Source organism: Siniperca chuatsi, linkage group LG13 (assembly GCF_020085105.1).
Source record: "Siniperca chuatsi isolate FFG_IHB_CAS linkage group LG13, ASM2008510v1, whole genome shotgun sequence".
In the NCBI taxonomy this organism is placed as follows: domain Eukaryota; kingdom Metazoa; phylum Chordata; class Actinopteri; order Centrarchiformes; family Sinipercidae; genus Siniperca; species Siniperca chuatsi.
This window is the reverse complement of record NC_058054.1, coordinates 26,137,228-26,152,982: the sequence shown is the minus strand read 5'-3', so window position 1 is coordinate 26,152,982 and position 15,755 is coordinate 26,137,228. Positions and strand designations below refer to the sequence as shown.

The 15,755-nt window shown below is 38.7% G+C and overlaps 1 protein-coding gene across 5 annotated transcripts in view; it reads left to right on the top strand.

Moving 5' to 3' along the window:
• Window positions 1-3,212: 3,212 nt before the first annotated feature.
• Window positions 3,213-15,755, top strand: part of LOC122886422 (cadherin-12-like) — a 149,213-nt gene continuing 136,670 nt past the window's right edge. For all 5 annotated transcript variants that reach the window (XM_044218607.1, XM_044218608.1, XM_044218606.1 and 2 more), the window contains exon 1: window positions 3,213-3,373. The gene's annotated coding sequence lies outside the window, so the exon portion shown is untranslated. The remainder of the gene's footprint in view (window positions 3,374-15,755) is intronic.

Here is a 15,755-nt window from a genome sequence, read left to right as displayed (position 1 = left end):
GAGACGGGCCCACACCAACACACACACACAGACAAACGGGAAAAACAAGAAACACAGGAAAAGGGGGAAAAACAACTGGAAATGTGACACTGTCGCAGCTGTAACAACCTGCCTTTGTAGGCTACATCCTTTGGAAAGTGCAGCCCCTGAATTTAGGAATTTAGACACAGGCTCTTATATTTTCATGGGCAGGGCTGACATAAATCACCCTTACATGTTTTTATAGTATCAATATAATGTATCATACACACTGTAAAAAGCCCTTCACTGATACAGTTCATACTGTGCTTTGCTTTCTTCATTTATGTTAAGTCACACCAAATTAAAAAGTGCCAATATTTCAACAACTCATTATTTCCTAAAATTAATTAAATTATGTTTTATAAAACTTTGTAATAAGTTTAATTCACTAAACTCCATGAAACCATTAAAAGTTACTATGACGACCGCCCTGCACTGACAGAACCAGTTTGAACTGGTTTTGCTAGCAATGCAGTTTCTTTGTTGGGGTGATGGACATATAATGCATCAATGGTTGGGGTCAGTTGTGTCTGGAGTCCACCAGGAAAAGTCCAATGTTTTAATCCAAGTTTTAGCCAAATTGTAGAGATAACACCGCCAGGTAAGCTGCAGGATAACTTAGTCAGAGGCAAAGCAGACCCAGCTAGCTAACCTATGTTCACACTTATGTTGGTAGAGAATATGTCCATAACTTTGGTTAATGGAGAGTAATACCACCTGGTTGAGGACTTATTGTAATCTGCAGAAGATAATTAGTGTGTATTTTTAATACTGTACCAATTCGATGCAGTTTGTAAAAGTTGTAACGCTAATCGCAATTAGCATGTTAGCGTGCAAGTATGGGGGACGGTTTCATTATTTAAGTACAGTTACAACCCATTCACATATAACTACACACAGTACCTTTAAATCAGGAAATATCTGATCAAAGAGTAAGTACACATGACTAAAATCTGCCAGCTATTGATATTTAACAGTTTGATACACACATTTGTTTTTCGATAAATCTTTTTTTTTAAGACTTACCTGAAGTTGTCTGACACCTGTCTGCAATAGCAGCAAGGCTCTAGGGATGGCAGTGTTGGTTGGTCAGGTGGTCGGTTGGTCCATCACTGTTGCTGGTTAAAGTTTTCAGTTGTCCTGTGGATTATCTACAGTTTTAGGTGGACTGGCACAAAATTTGGTGCAGACATTCATGCTTTGCAGACAATGTACAGTATAATAATTTGGTAATTGGAATTTTGATTTAGGTGATCCCATGACTTTTCCTTTAGATCCATCATCAGGTCAAAATTTACATTCGTCCAATACTTTGGTTTATGACCAAATACCTGCAAAAGCATGATAACTGAGATGGTGACAATGGTAAACATTATACCTGCTAAACATTAGCATGTTAAAACTGTCATTGCAAGTATGTTGTCATCATTTAGCATGGCTGTTGGAGGGTATTCAATTGTGATATTTTCCCTGTGTGAAAACATCTCATACTCAAATCCTGCTTAGCATTAGTTGTGACATAGCTCTGCTTTCAGAAAGCCTGTGTAAACAGTAGATACTGTAATTTATTTGTAATGCATTTGGAAGGAAGTTGGTTTTAAGTTGGACCTATCAATTATTACAGAAATAGATCTAACACTATTTCATGTTCTAAAATAATTCTTGGAATTGTAAGATCACAAGTTTGTGGAGGGAATGTTGAGATCAGTATTTCTAGTTAAAATGTATATTTGTCCTTCTGGACTGTTTTTGACTCTGCCTCAGATTTCAAAAAAGGAGAAAGACAAAGTCAAGGTAAAAGGGGCAGAGAATGAGGGACACCACGGTAGTCTGTCAATGAAATAAAAGCAGACAGGAAAAAAGTCAGACAGAAGTGTGGAGTGTTTGTATATAGGTCAGTCAGTAGTGAGGTACATTCATCCATCAAGGCTCTATCAAAAATGCAAGAGCTGCAGCTTTTCTGATTAGCAGTTAGATTAAAGACACATATAGAACAGCTCTGATCATCTGTCATATTACTTACTAGGGAGACTGAGCTGCATGCTGTCAAGTAATGAGGCTGCATGTGATTTGCTGCAAAACACACACACATTTATAAAAATGGATTTGCTGTGACTACCAGGTCTCCCCATAAACACACATATGCATCAACACAGCATCTCAATGCATGTTAAGTCTGTAATTGGTTAAGATAGGAACAAGATGAGGGTCTTTGTGGCACAAGAGACCCCTGCAGCGTCACTTAAAATGGGGGAGGGGGAGTTGACGCTAATCCACAATTTAGTCTTTGTATGTATGTGTGTGAGATGGTGCTAGGAGAGAGCCCTGCTTGAGAAGCTTGGGGGAGATGCAGTCTAGTTGACTTGCATATCGATTCTTTGTCACAATTTGCACCCTTCAGGGCAGATGACAGTCAAATATGTAATTGTGCCACCTCTAAAATTCAGTCTGAAAAACTGGGTTGTTGATAGGCGTTTTTTTTTTTTGTTTACTTTGGACAGAGCCTTGGCTAGCTGTGTCCTGCTGGCTTCAGTCTTTGTGCTAAACCTAACATGTCCTGACTGCAGCTCCATACTTTGTATATAATACAAACCGTAATTTCGAGTTCACATCAGCCTCCAGATGTAATTCCAAGTCTGTGATATTAGGAATTTCTGACAAAATGTCTGGAAGTTAACATTGCTGGCAGTGACATCTATATAAAATCCAATATTCACACTAATTAAATCAATTCAGCTAAAATGACCTACACATTTTGTATCTGGTTTCACTTGTTAAGAAGCGCACCAAATAATTCATAGTAATTCATGAACTATCCCAAGTTGGAAAATGGGAGGTGTTTCAGTTCTTTCCATTCTGCTGACATAGTGTGGATGAAGCATTAACATACACACGAGATTGATGTCGATCTTTTCATCTCACCCTCGAAAAGAAAGCAAAAAAAGTGTATTTCTCAGAATTCCTATAAAAACTATGAATACATTTAAACATTGTACCTGCTTTTGGCAACACAATACTTAATTAAGCATTAATTAATTAAGCAAATTTGAATTTAGTAAATGAAATCAGGAGAGGATTGGATGAAAGTACAGTGAGGAACAGAGACAGAGAGAGCAAGAGGGAGGGGATCAAGGGATCTATGTGAGAGAAACAGGCTGAAAGAGGGAGGTACTAAGAGAGACAGTGCTGAGACGATACATAGAGAAGAGAAGGGAAAAGAGGGAAAAGGGCAGATAGTGCATTTAGTTCAACTAACAGAGAGAGAGAAATTGCCACGGAGAGAGTTACATGAAATATTTGGATTTAGTCTACTTAGCAGCAGCTCGGAGGGACACTGAGAGGCTTGTGCGAGGTAACTGCTCTGCTTTTCACTCCTAACACTGATTGTTGATCAGAAAATGAACAAAAGGCACTGACTCTACACCAGAAATTTCAAATTAAGTCTCTGTGGTACTTTCTTAATGATGGTTTATGTCATGTGTTGCCAAATATCAAGGTTATTACTGAAGTATTTATCGTGAGAGGTGGGACAGTAAGCCGGAGGGGGTTGGGGAGCTTCTAGGCTCTCTTAAATCAATTAAAGAAGTGACAGCTACTGTAGAGGAGCTGCAGTCAGAACATGTTCCTAAATGGGAAAGCCTGTTCACTTTCTGTGGAAGAACATGCCTGTGGTGTAAGCCCTTTGATCAGTTTATAGTGATTGTATGATAGGAAGCTTGATTGCAGTTTTCTCTAAAACATTTCAGCATTCATTTAACTGGCTGTAGGGCTTGCTAATAGGGTTTGTGGACAGGAGAAGTTAGAATTCAGTGTAGCAGATGGTTTGGTGAACTCATAAAGGGGAAGCTCTGCCAGTTCAAAATGAAATTAAATGTTGCACCTGTTTTTGCAATGGGATTAATTTACAAGTTGACTGTTGGTCTTTTACAATTTATCTGTGACCTGAGTTGAGCTGCAGGAAAATGTGGCACTCAAACAATTCCAGAATACATCTTTAAGCTTATACAGTAGGTCTTTAACATATTAGCATTTTTTATTAATAATAATTTGCATTTACCAGTGATGTAATACAAATTCCTTACCATTAAAAGTTATATTGATAACATTTTTATGTAGACTGTAGAATATTTAAAAAAAACATCCACATAGCTTTTAGAAAGGTGCGGAATAATAGTAGAATTGTGAATAAATCATTTAAAAAGTTGTGACAGGTCCAAAATGAATGTTTTGTTCATCTCTGTGTGAGACTGGTTCCTGCTTCTAACAAGGCTTGTGAGCCAATAGTATAACGACTTTAGTATCACGTGGTTTAGTTGCCAGTTAGTCTGGAAAAAACAGACACTGACGTTAGCACATTAGCTAACGTAGCTTAATCATCCAAACAACAATAACAACAATAACCCATACAATTGCATACAACTACCAACAGGCATTCTCCTTAAAACTTTAACTAATTGTTAAAGTGTTATCACCGGTCAGATTAGAAAATTCGAAAAATAACAGCATCAATCCCTGAGGAGCTACATTAGCATTATTTATTATTTATAAAAAGGCAGTTTTCTTTATTCAATGTCAATCAGTGATGAGAGGGAACTGTTTTTGTTATTCAAAGATGGGAACTTATATTTGAATTGGGGGAAAGAAACCTGTAACACACTTGTAGTATATTTCTTAATATGTTTTAAGTGTAAGTTAAGAACTCTGATTTGTGAACATAAATGTGCAGTTAGCAATCATGATGAAGAACAGTCATGAGACACTTGAATAGCCACAACCACACCGTAAGTAATTTGAAATAAGTGGGCAATGAAGCAATAAAAACTCCACAAGGGGAACAAAGTCGACAATAAAGAGAATGTTTTTGGATACATTAATGCCAGTAGGATTAAAATAGGGCCTGTAACTTGCTTGATTAGAGTTGATATTCAATCAACAGAAAATTGACTGTCAACAATTCTAAAAAATGATTCATCGTTTAAGTCTTTTATTAAGCAATAATACCAAACATCCTCTGGTTGCAGCTTCTCAAATGTGAGGATTTCCTGCTTTTCTCTGTTTTATATCATTGTGAATTGAATACTTTGGGTTTTTGACTTCTACACAGACAAAACAAACTATTCGAAGATGTTACCTTGGACTGGAAAATTGTGTTTTTTTCACACATTTTACAGACTAAACAACTGATTAAGAATATAATCAAGATGATCCGTTTGAATCATATTTCAATACTATACTTCTTTATTACTTGCAGCATTATTTTTTTTGCAGGTTATACAATTTTGAGTTATAGTTGTTAGTTTTAATATAATGTGGTGAACTGAGGTTCGCAGGTGTGAAGAACTCATCTGAGAGCAAATTTAACCTTGAACATGATGCTTAATTGACAGCAACAGGCTGAGCATGGACACTGCAATAGACATCTATGCTCACAATTCAGTTAAATTTTATTTATATTCATTAATAACAGAAGTTATCTCATTGCACTTGTCCTATAGAGCAGGTCTAGAACGTACTCTTTACCAACCCAACAATTCCCACCATGAGCAAGCACTTGGCGACAGTGGCAAGGAAAAACTTCCTTTTAAGAGGCGGCGTCGAGCTGAACCAGACTCAGGGTGGGCAGCCATCTGCCATCTTGGTAGTGCGTCTCTCGGCCCAACTCCTGGATGACCAAAAATGGCCAGAGAGGTGGAGAATGGGTGGAGTTGAGGTGCCTGATTGCTGAAACACGGCCAAGTAGCTCAAAGTTACCAAGCTAGCGTAGGCTAAGAAGCTAGGCTATATGCTACTCTGCGTTGCTAGCCGGCTAACCCTGTGGTATACAGTTGACAGTCCACGGTTGGTACCCAGTCGTCGTCCCAGCTTACGCTTGAGGTAAGTTAACCTGCAACTATACAACAAAATAATAATAATGTTTTATCTGTTATTGAGATTATACTACACAAGATTTAAAATGCCTTTAAAAAAGTTTTAAAAAACATTTTTTAAAAAAGTAATTTGCAATAATTCGTAATTTGCAACACTAGATGTGTTACTGTGAATTTGTGTAATGTTTACTTAATACATGTCTAACGAACAATTTGAAGCAAATCAATTAATCTGAATTTTGATTTTCACATAACTTTAGTTTGCGAGTCATTTATTTATAGTTAACTATATTTTTCATTACCTGAAGCATTTATTACACTCATTTATTTTCCTCCCATAATCACAGTGTGGATCATTTGTGAGAAAGCTGCAGAGACCTTGGGAAGCAACCTCAGTGTACTGGACGTCCATGTCTATTGGTTTGGCTGAGGTGGATTGCGGTGGAAAGGCCTTTTTCCTTTCTTTTCCCAGTCCCGGCGAGAAAGACCAGCACTGGACGACCTCATCATCCACTGTGGCGGCAACAAGAGGTCAGCAGCATCAAGCTGGTTAACATGATGGAGGACCAGCTTCACCTCCAGCACCCTGGCATGAAGATCATGTTTTTGTCTGTGTCCCAAAAGGTGCAGATGGAAGGCTAGTGCCAATCCAGTGAAGCTCGACAAGGCCAGGAAATTTGTCAACAGTGTTATAGCTACATTTGTTCGTTGCTTAAATTGAGTTATGATTGAGCACCCTCACATTAGACATGCCAGTCCTGGGCTATTTTGAAAGATGGAGTTCATTTCACACCTAGAGGAAATTATGTTTTTAAGTACAGTAGCTAATTACCTTAAAGACTACCTCCAAACGCAGTGAACTGCTTACAGTTGGCAATATCACTGCTTTTGAATTTGGCCTTTAGGACCCATTTTGTAACACCAAAACATAGCCCTGACTGACATGAGCAATGTTGACTTTATTTTTTATATTCATTATGGTTGTTAAAAATTAACATCTGTAGTCATAACACTCTTACCACCTCTGCTCTTCCTCATTCCTACAATCCCACCCTTTATCCCCTTTTCCCCCTACCACCCCATGGACTCTGCAGCTCTCTGGACATAGATTACCTCTTGCACAGGCCCAGTCTGTTGATTTTATTTTAATAAATGTGTTTACTTTTAAAATTTAATTTTTTGTGTGTTTTATGTCCTTTTATTTAAAAAAATATGGTTCACATTTGAATAAATACTATTTATATTTGCACTCCTTTTCTCTTTATTACTGACTGAAAATGTTAGATTTCACATTTTTGACTTACCTGCACACTGAGTACTTATAAATCCCCCTAGGAGGTATAATTTATTTGCGGCATTGCAAACTCTGAGAAGGTCTTCCTCAGGCAATACACAGGTATTGTGAGGCTTAAATAGTGAGGCAAAAAGAAACAATCAACTGATCAAAAACACCTGTGGCAAATAGGTGCATTCACTGTGTTTTTTTCTGGCCTCACAATACTTGTGCAAGACCTTCTCAGAGATCACAAATGAATGACACCTCCTAGGGGGCTTCAAAACTATTCAGCGTACAGATAATTGTTTTAACAAGAGTATTGTTTATCAGTGAATGTTCCACATTTGACTTAAAGAAATGTCCAAACAAAACCAGCACATAACATTATCTTTTCATTTTGGACTTTCTTCTAAGATCTATGCAAAATGTTAACCAAAAAATACCATCTTAATATTTTTATTTATAACTATTAACTGTTATTTTGTTAAAAGTTTAGATCACTATATTTCCAGTTAATATAGGAAAACTGATGAATGGCAGCTTTTAAGAATGTGCTTTTACTCTAAAGTATATTTAGTCTATTTAGTCCATTTTATATAACAAAATGTACCACTACACAAGCAACAGTTTAACTAATTAAAATCATATCTTGCATTCATGAAAACATCACTATTAAAGGTTGCAAATTTACAAGTTGTTTTGCATGATCTAAGTACACTTGAAATAAATGAAATGATGCGTAACAGTAATTATAATGATAGAACCTATGGATAATTGTCACAGATATGCCAGGCTCCACCGTCTGCTAATGAAGCACACCTGCTCCCTATCACACTCCTGCTCCCCATCAGCTCCTAATCACAGCCAGCATAAAAAACCCACCACTCACCTCAGCCAGTGTCCAACCTTGTTTGAAACAAGGACTCCCCATGCATATGCACATATAATCCCTAGCTCCCTCTCCAGCGATCTCCACACCAGTGAGTCTTCCCTCCAACAGACTCCCCCATCTCCATACCTGCACACCTGTCCTATCTGACTTTAACCTAATAAACAACTATCTGTCTCCATATTGGTGTCCTCTGCCTGTCTGTCCGTAACAATAATAACCCAGTGAAACAAGTGATGCCTTCAAACTCTTTACTGTGGAGTACACAACACTGTAGGAAATCTACTTGTTTGGGAAACAGCAGTAGTTTCAAGAAGTTTAGTTCAGTTACAGCATTAATCAGAATTATTATGCAGAACCAGTTTGAAATTATATCGCTGGACGAATAGTTAGAGTCCAAGACGGTGTTGCAGCCGCAGGGGTGACGATTAGTTGATTGAAGTTGGTTTGGCAATGCAGAGATGGAATGGGACACCTTGCACCAGTAACAAAGACAATACACCATTGCATTCCAGTGAGGATCTTTTTATAGAGAGAGTTTGGTAAGGAAGTTCAGATTATTTATTCAGAAGTTATTTATTGTAGAGAAAATAAACTGACCTGTAACTTTGGATATGAGGTGTGTTAGTCAGTGAAATCAGTAGTGTTCATGTGGATGTGTGTGGATAGTGTAGGATAAGTTGTTGTGTTGTAACGCTCCTGGTAGCCAGAGGCAGAGAAGCATTCAAACAAGCTGTCACTGTCTGATGGATTATGACCATGTTCTCAACTGTGGTCAGAGATGCTGCAGTCATCATGTGAACAGTCGATTGGCTGGTCATACTGCTGGGTCAGGATTTCTGAATACGGCCTTCTACAGCTTCTATTGTGGGAGAGCCTATCCCGACGCAGCTAGTGGACATGGCGGTTACGCTCTGTGTCCCTGTGCTGCCTTTTGTCGCTGTTGTAAGGGTGCTGTTTTGAGGCAGTAGGTCTCTGTGACACTGCAGTGTTTGAGCTGGCAGGCTCAGTGGTTTTCCCTGCTACTTTGGAAGTGACAGCAGTTTCCCAAGCCATCTGACACTGGGAGGTTGAGACTGAAAAAACGTATGGACAGCTTTAGAGCTGGTCTTCCACACAAGTTTAACTTTCTCCCTTTAGGTTGCATGGGGCAAGTCAATTAGATGCGGATCTAATTCAAGAAAATAATCGTCAATGTATTGATCACAGCTGTCTGGATCAAAATGTTTAATGTCTTTTGCTATAAACTCGAGCATTGAGCAGAGCCACTGAGGTAATTTCCGGTGAAGGCGAGATTAAGCTAGCATTCTTGTAGACGTGTGGTCACGTGGTACACTTCTCTCTGGAAGAGAGGCAGGGGCTGAATAGCTTGATTGAGGCCACTAAAGGTAAAAGCAGGTTTACAAAAGTTTTGCTTTCCAAAATTTCAACATGCACTAACTGAGATGCAGGGCATTAACAATCAGAGGATGTTTCTTAAAGTTTACACAGACTGGAACATGTGGAATGTTAAAACTGGATACAAAACTACACAGAGCCGGTGGCACACTTTGTCTTAATAAAAAGGAGGAGCACCTAAATTAACATCTGACAGCTGGACTAGATCGTATTGAATATGTGGTATTCAAATGCTGAACCAAATTCTTACAATTCCTCTAGTGCAGGTTCAAATTGAATGGCTAGCAGCAATAGCAACTCTTAATGTAATACTATGAGGGCTTAAAGTGGTAGTTATCAACTAACCAAAATCTATCAAATTGCTTTAGCTAACTTGCTAAAAAAAATAATTCACCTCACGCAAGAGGTACCATTTGTTGGGATTCACAACTACACTACTGTGTAGGTACAATCAATTAAATTTGGCTATCAAGCTTATCAAGGATAATCATGAATAAGAACTTTAATAAATGGTCAGAAGAATAGAGCATGTGCAGCGGGAGCTTTAAAGTTCCTCTCCGCCGGGTGTGGTTGTCTTTAAAGGCCAAACTAGAGGTGTATGTGTATGATCTGTTTGGGATAATGGTGCCAAGTTAAAAGGAGTTAGTTAGCATGCAAAGACTCTGTGGGGAGCATAACATAAACTATCATCAACTTAGCAGTGACTGAGAACTACGGTTATAATAATAACCTGACGTTAACCATGGAGAAAATCAGTATCACATGTACAAAAGTTGAACAGTCCTTTGTTTAGCTGTGTATACTGTAACTCTATGCTATGCCCAGTTGTTACGTTACATGTCCGTGGGAGGGAAAAAGAGGTTGCTTTGGACGTGGTGCTCCGTTAGCGGATGGTCCGTCTGTTATGTACAGGCCAGGTGGGGAAGAATTGCGGTCCGCTGCAGTCTTTTGCTGTTCAGTGTCCGTTTTTGCAGATGGGTGGAACCTGGTCTGTTGTCTGTTGTCCTAAGTACAGTTAGGTCAGCGCTAACTTCCTTAGTTGCTTTTAAAGTTTAGCTGGTAGGCTTTGTGTAATAGCCGTTGGCGCCAAACTTTGTTGCAGAGATTTAGCAGGCACTCGCGTCACTGCTGTCAGATCAGACTGAGGAGCAGAGAAAGAAACAGAACATCGACCGCTGACCCCTTTCATTGACCTGGTGATATCATGGGTCAGAGGTAAGACTGGCCACTAGTGGCTGGGATGTGCGTTCAATGGCTTTCAGGATTGTGGGACAAAAGAGAATGCAGTCTCCTAATAAATTTTCAGTTAAAAATCACACAAATTAATGAATTCATCTGTGGAGTCCCAACAGGAGTAAACGTAAAACAAAATGCTAAGCAAAGCAATAGGGTGCAGGTGCTGACAGGGAAGAGAGCGAGACACACTGGAAGCTGGGACTTTTATATCCTGTAGAACAGGAGCTATAGAGCTGGTTGCTCCAGATCTGATTGGATACTACAATCATCTCTCTGGCACCTCAAAAATACTGACAAAGTGCACACACACAAGTAGACTAAACATTGGCCGTCACACGTCCTAATACTACTAATCTAACCTTACCTAACTCAGGAACCTCACCCTACAGCCCAGCCATCTGTCTTCACTGCCAGCAGCCCTAAATGGCATGTGAATGGCACCAGCTCCAAGCAACGAGTGCTCTGCTAGGCTTGGCCGTCCACACCAAGCGCCACTCTCCAGAACAGCATTCCCACCCCATCTCTCTCCTTAGCTAACTAATGAGGTGGACCTTTATTTTCCGACGCCATTTGTTCAAAAGTATTATCACCTTAAATTCACTTCGCTATTACGTTTTGACTTTTCTGCATGTCGGTTTAATAACTGTGGCTAACATACAGTTAAGTTAGAACAGCTGGGTGTCTTGCTCAAAGGCTAACCTAAGGCCAATTCATTAGCTGGCTAATTAGCTAACAAGCCATGTATGGTGAGCGCAGACATGATACCTGCTAATTATTGCTAACATATAAATAAAATACTAGAATTTCACTCACAGAAAAAACTGGAGCACAAATTTCTTGGATGGTCCATTGGTACAATTAACCGCACAGCAAGCCATATTATTCTTCAGATATTTTCAGGGAAAAGTCTCCAAAAGGCACAAACAAAGCCGAGAGGTCAAGTTTGTTGATTAGCTGAGCTGAGGTGATGGCTAGCAGACAGCAGACTGTTAGTGGTGACCGGCACCCCCCCCCACCTGTTACTCAAAGCGGCCACAACCTTAATTATGCCGAACTTTAAGCTTAAAAATAATTTAAACAGGTGAGTTATAAAAAAACTATACCCCCATCACAGTTGTTATGAAGGGAGAAATTAGATATAGAGACCAAAACCATTTTTTGTACCAGGCTCTAAACATGTTTATTTCTGCTGTTGGACATTTTAACATGGGGGTTGACTCCCTTTTGGAGCCAGCCTGTTTTTGGCACTTACGGGTTGGTTTAATTTTTCAGCCCTGGAGTTTGCCGCTTGGAGAAAACACGAAACTATGAGAGAGAGAAGATGTCGAGTTAGTAACATGCATTAATGGGATAAAATGCATACAGATGGAGAGGAGGAGAGAGGTGCATCATGTGAAGTCCCCCGGCGGTCTAGACCTATAGCAGCATAACTAACGGATGGTTCAGGACTCACCAGCCAGCCCAAACTATAAGCTTTATCAAAGAGGAAAGTCATAAGCCTACTCTTAAATGTAGAGATGGCGTCTGCCTCCCCAACCCAAACTGGGATCTGATTCCACAGGAGAGGAGCTTGATAACTGAAGGCTCTGGCTCCCATTCCTTTTTTGGAGAGTCTAGGAACCACAAGTAACAATGCATTCTGGGAGTGTTCTAGTCAGGAAATAGGCACCATCATATCTGTGCTCATAGTACCCTGACAATTAAGAGCTTTGTAGGGGAGGAGAAGGATTTTAAATTATATTCTGTATTTTACAGAGATCCAGTGCAGAGAAGCTAATATTGGAGAAATATTCCCAGTTTTTGTCAGTACACGTGCCGCAGCATTGTGGATCAACTGGAGAGTCTTAAAGGACTATTCAGGCAGCCTGATAATAAGGAATAGCAATAATCTAGTCTAGTAGTAACAAATAAACTGACTAGTTTTTCTGCATCATTTTGAGACACGATGTGCCTGATTTTTGCAATGTTACATAGGTGAAAAAAGGCATTTCTTGAAGTTTGTTTCATGTGGGAGTTAACAGATAAATCCTAATCAAAGATAACTCCAAGCTTAACTTATGGTGGTGCTGGAGGCCAGGGCAATGCCATCTAGAGTGACTATATCTTTAGATTTCTTCATCTAAGCCATCAACCTGTCTCTTAGACCGCATTCCAACTAGGCTGCTTAAAGAAGTTTTACCCTTAGTTAGCACTTCTTTACTAGATATGATCAATCTGTCTTTATTAACAGGCTATGTACCACAGTCCTTTAAAGTAGCTGTAATTAAACCTCTTCTTAAAAAGCCCGCTTTTGATCCAGGGGTTTTCAGCCAACTATAGACCAATATCTAACCTTCCCTTTCTTTCTAAGATAATTGCGAAAGCAGTTGCCAATCAGTTGTGTGACATTCTACATAACAATAGTTTGTTTGAGGATTTTCAGTCAGGACTTAGAGTGCATCATAGCACAGAGACAGCAATGGTGAAAATTACAAATGACCTTCTAATTTCATCAGATAAAGGATTTGTCTCTGTACTTGTCTTGTTATTTCTTAGTGCTGCATTCGACACCATTGACCATCATATCCTATTACAGAGACTGGAACATGTAATTGGCATTGAAGGAACTGCTCTAAGCTGATTTAAATCCTATCCATCAGATCAGTCTGTTTGTACATGTTAACGGTGAATCCTCCATGCATGCCCAAGTTAGTCATGGAGTTCACAAGGTTCTGTTCTTGGACCAATTCCCCTCACCTTATATATGCTTCCTTTAGGCAATATTATTAGGAAACACTCCATAAACGTTCATTGTTGATGATGATACAAAATATATCTATTGATCAAGCAAGATAAAACTAATCAGTTAGCTATACTTCAAGCATGCCTTAAGGATATAAAAACCTGGATGACCTGCAATTTTCTGATATTAAACTCTGACAAAACCCAAGCTATTGTACTTGGCCCCAAACACCTCAGGGACATGTTATTCAATTCAATTTTATTTATATAGCGCCAATTCATAACAGAAGTTATCTCATTGCACTTTTCCTATAGAGCAGGTCTAGACTGTATTTTATACTTTATAACACTATTTACAGAGACCCAACAAATCCCAACATGAGCAAGCATTTGGCGACAGTGGCAAGAAAAAACTTCCTTTAAGAGGCAGAAACCTTGGACAGAACAAGACTCAATGGTGCCGCTACCGTGTTAGATTTTGGGGGGGGCACAATACAAATACCACCTAGAATTTTTATTTTTTTAAATAGTAGAATAGTAATTGTAGTGACATTAATATAATAATAATAATAATAATAATAATAATAATAATAATAATAATAATAGGAATGACAGCAATAGGATATAATGGAAAGAAATAATAAGAAATAATGTCAGTATTAGTAACAGAGCCGATAACGACTGTAGTAGCAATTGTCGAGCAGGGACACAGGGGCAGCAGGTGGCCCACAACCACAGATCCAGTCTCTGCAGCTCCGGAGGCAGAAATACTTGCTGAAAGCGACAGGAGAGAGGAAAGAAATGAGAAAGCACAAAACTACGGGAGAGAGAAGATGTTGAGTTAGTAACATGCAGTAATGGGACAAAAATGCATACAGATGGAGAGGGAGAGAAGGAGAGAGGAAAGAGGTGCGTCATGGGAAGTCTCCCGGCAGTCAAGTTAGTTGAAGAAGGTCAGAAAAGCAGTCTAAATATATATCAGGTTTTATAGCTGTTTCTAAGGTTCCTGTCTTTAAATCGTTGCTTGGTGAGGGCAGGACGTGATAAATTTTGTCTAATAAAATTTCATCATTAAAGAAGCTCATGAAGTCGTTACTACTGAGGGCTATTGGAATACATGGCTCAATGGAGCTGTGACTCTCTGTCAGCCTGTCTACACTGCTGAAAAGAAACCTTGTGTTGTTCTTATTTTCCTCTATTAATGATGAGTAGTAGACAGCTCTGGCATTACGGAGTGCTTTCCTATATGTTTTAAGACCATTTAGCCAGACTAAACGAGATTTTTCTATGTTGTTGGAACGCCATTTCCTTTCAAGTTTTCGCAATGTTTGCTTTAATTTGTGGGTTTGGGGGTTAAAACATGGAGCTAACAGTCTTTGTTTCTTTATCTTTTAGAGGGGTGATAGAGTCGAGTGTCATTCACAGTGAGTCTACAGCACTATCAACAAGATGATCAATTTGAGAGGAATTGAATTTAGCATAGGAGTTATCTGCTATATTGAGACATGACAATGAATTAAATGTAGATGAAATCACTTCCTGAAATTTAGCTACAGCACGATAGACTGTGTAGGAGATTTTGCCTAATGGTGTGTAGTCCTGTAATAGTTCAAAAGTTAATAAATAATGGTCCGATAAAAAAGGAGTCTGTGGAAAGACTATTAAATGTTCATTTTCAATGCCATATAGAAGAACAAGGTCGAGGGTGTGGTTAAAACAGTGAGTGGGTTTATATACACTCTGACAGAAGCCAATCAAATCTAATAATGAGATAAACGCAGTACTAAGGCTATCATTATTAACGTCCACATGAATATTCAAATCATCTACACTATCTTAATTTTAAGGACTAAACTTGATAAAAACTCTGAGAATTCAGATAATAATTCAGTAGAGCGGTACACTGTAACAAAAAGAATTGGGTGTGAAAAACTAAGAACAAGGCTTTGAATGAGTTATAATTTAGTTTAGGTTTAGGATTGATTAATAGGCTAAATTCGAAGGCTGCAACTTCACCTCCTCGGCTGGTGCCTCGAGGAATATGAACATTAATATGACTGGGCAGAGTGGATTCATTTAGGCTAAATGAATCCACTCTGCCCACTCATATTAATACTCAATACATATTCTTCATGACTCAGCCAGGTTTCAGTAAGGCAAAATAAGTCAATATGATGATCTGATATTAAATCGTTCACTAGTACAGTTTTAGATGACAGAGATCTGATGTTTAAGAGTCCACATTTAATTCTCCTATTTTGCTGTGCTATTTCAGAGGTATTAATATATTTTTTTTTATTTTTTTTTTTTTAGGTTTTTATGTATAGCTCCTCTTCTGTTAACTTTT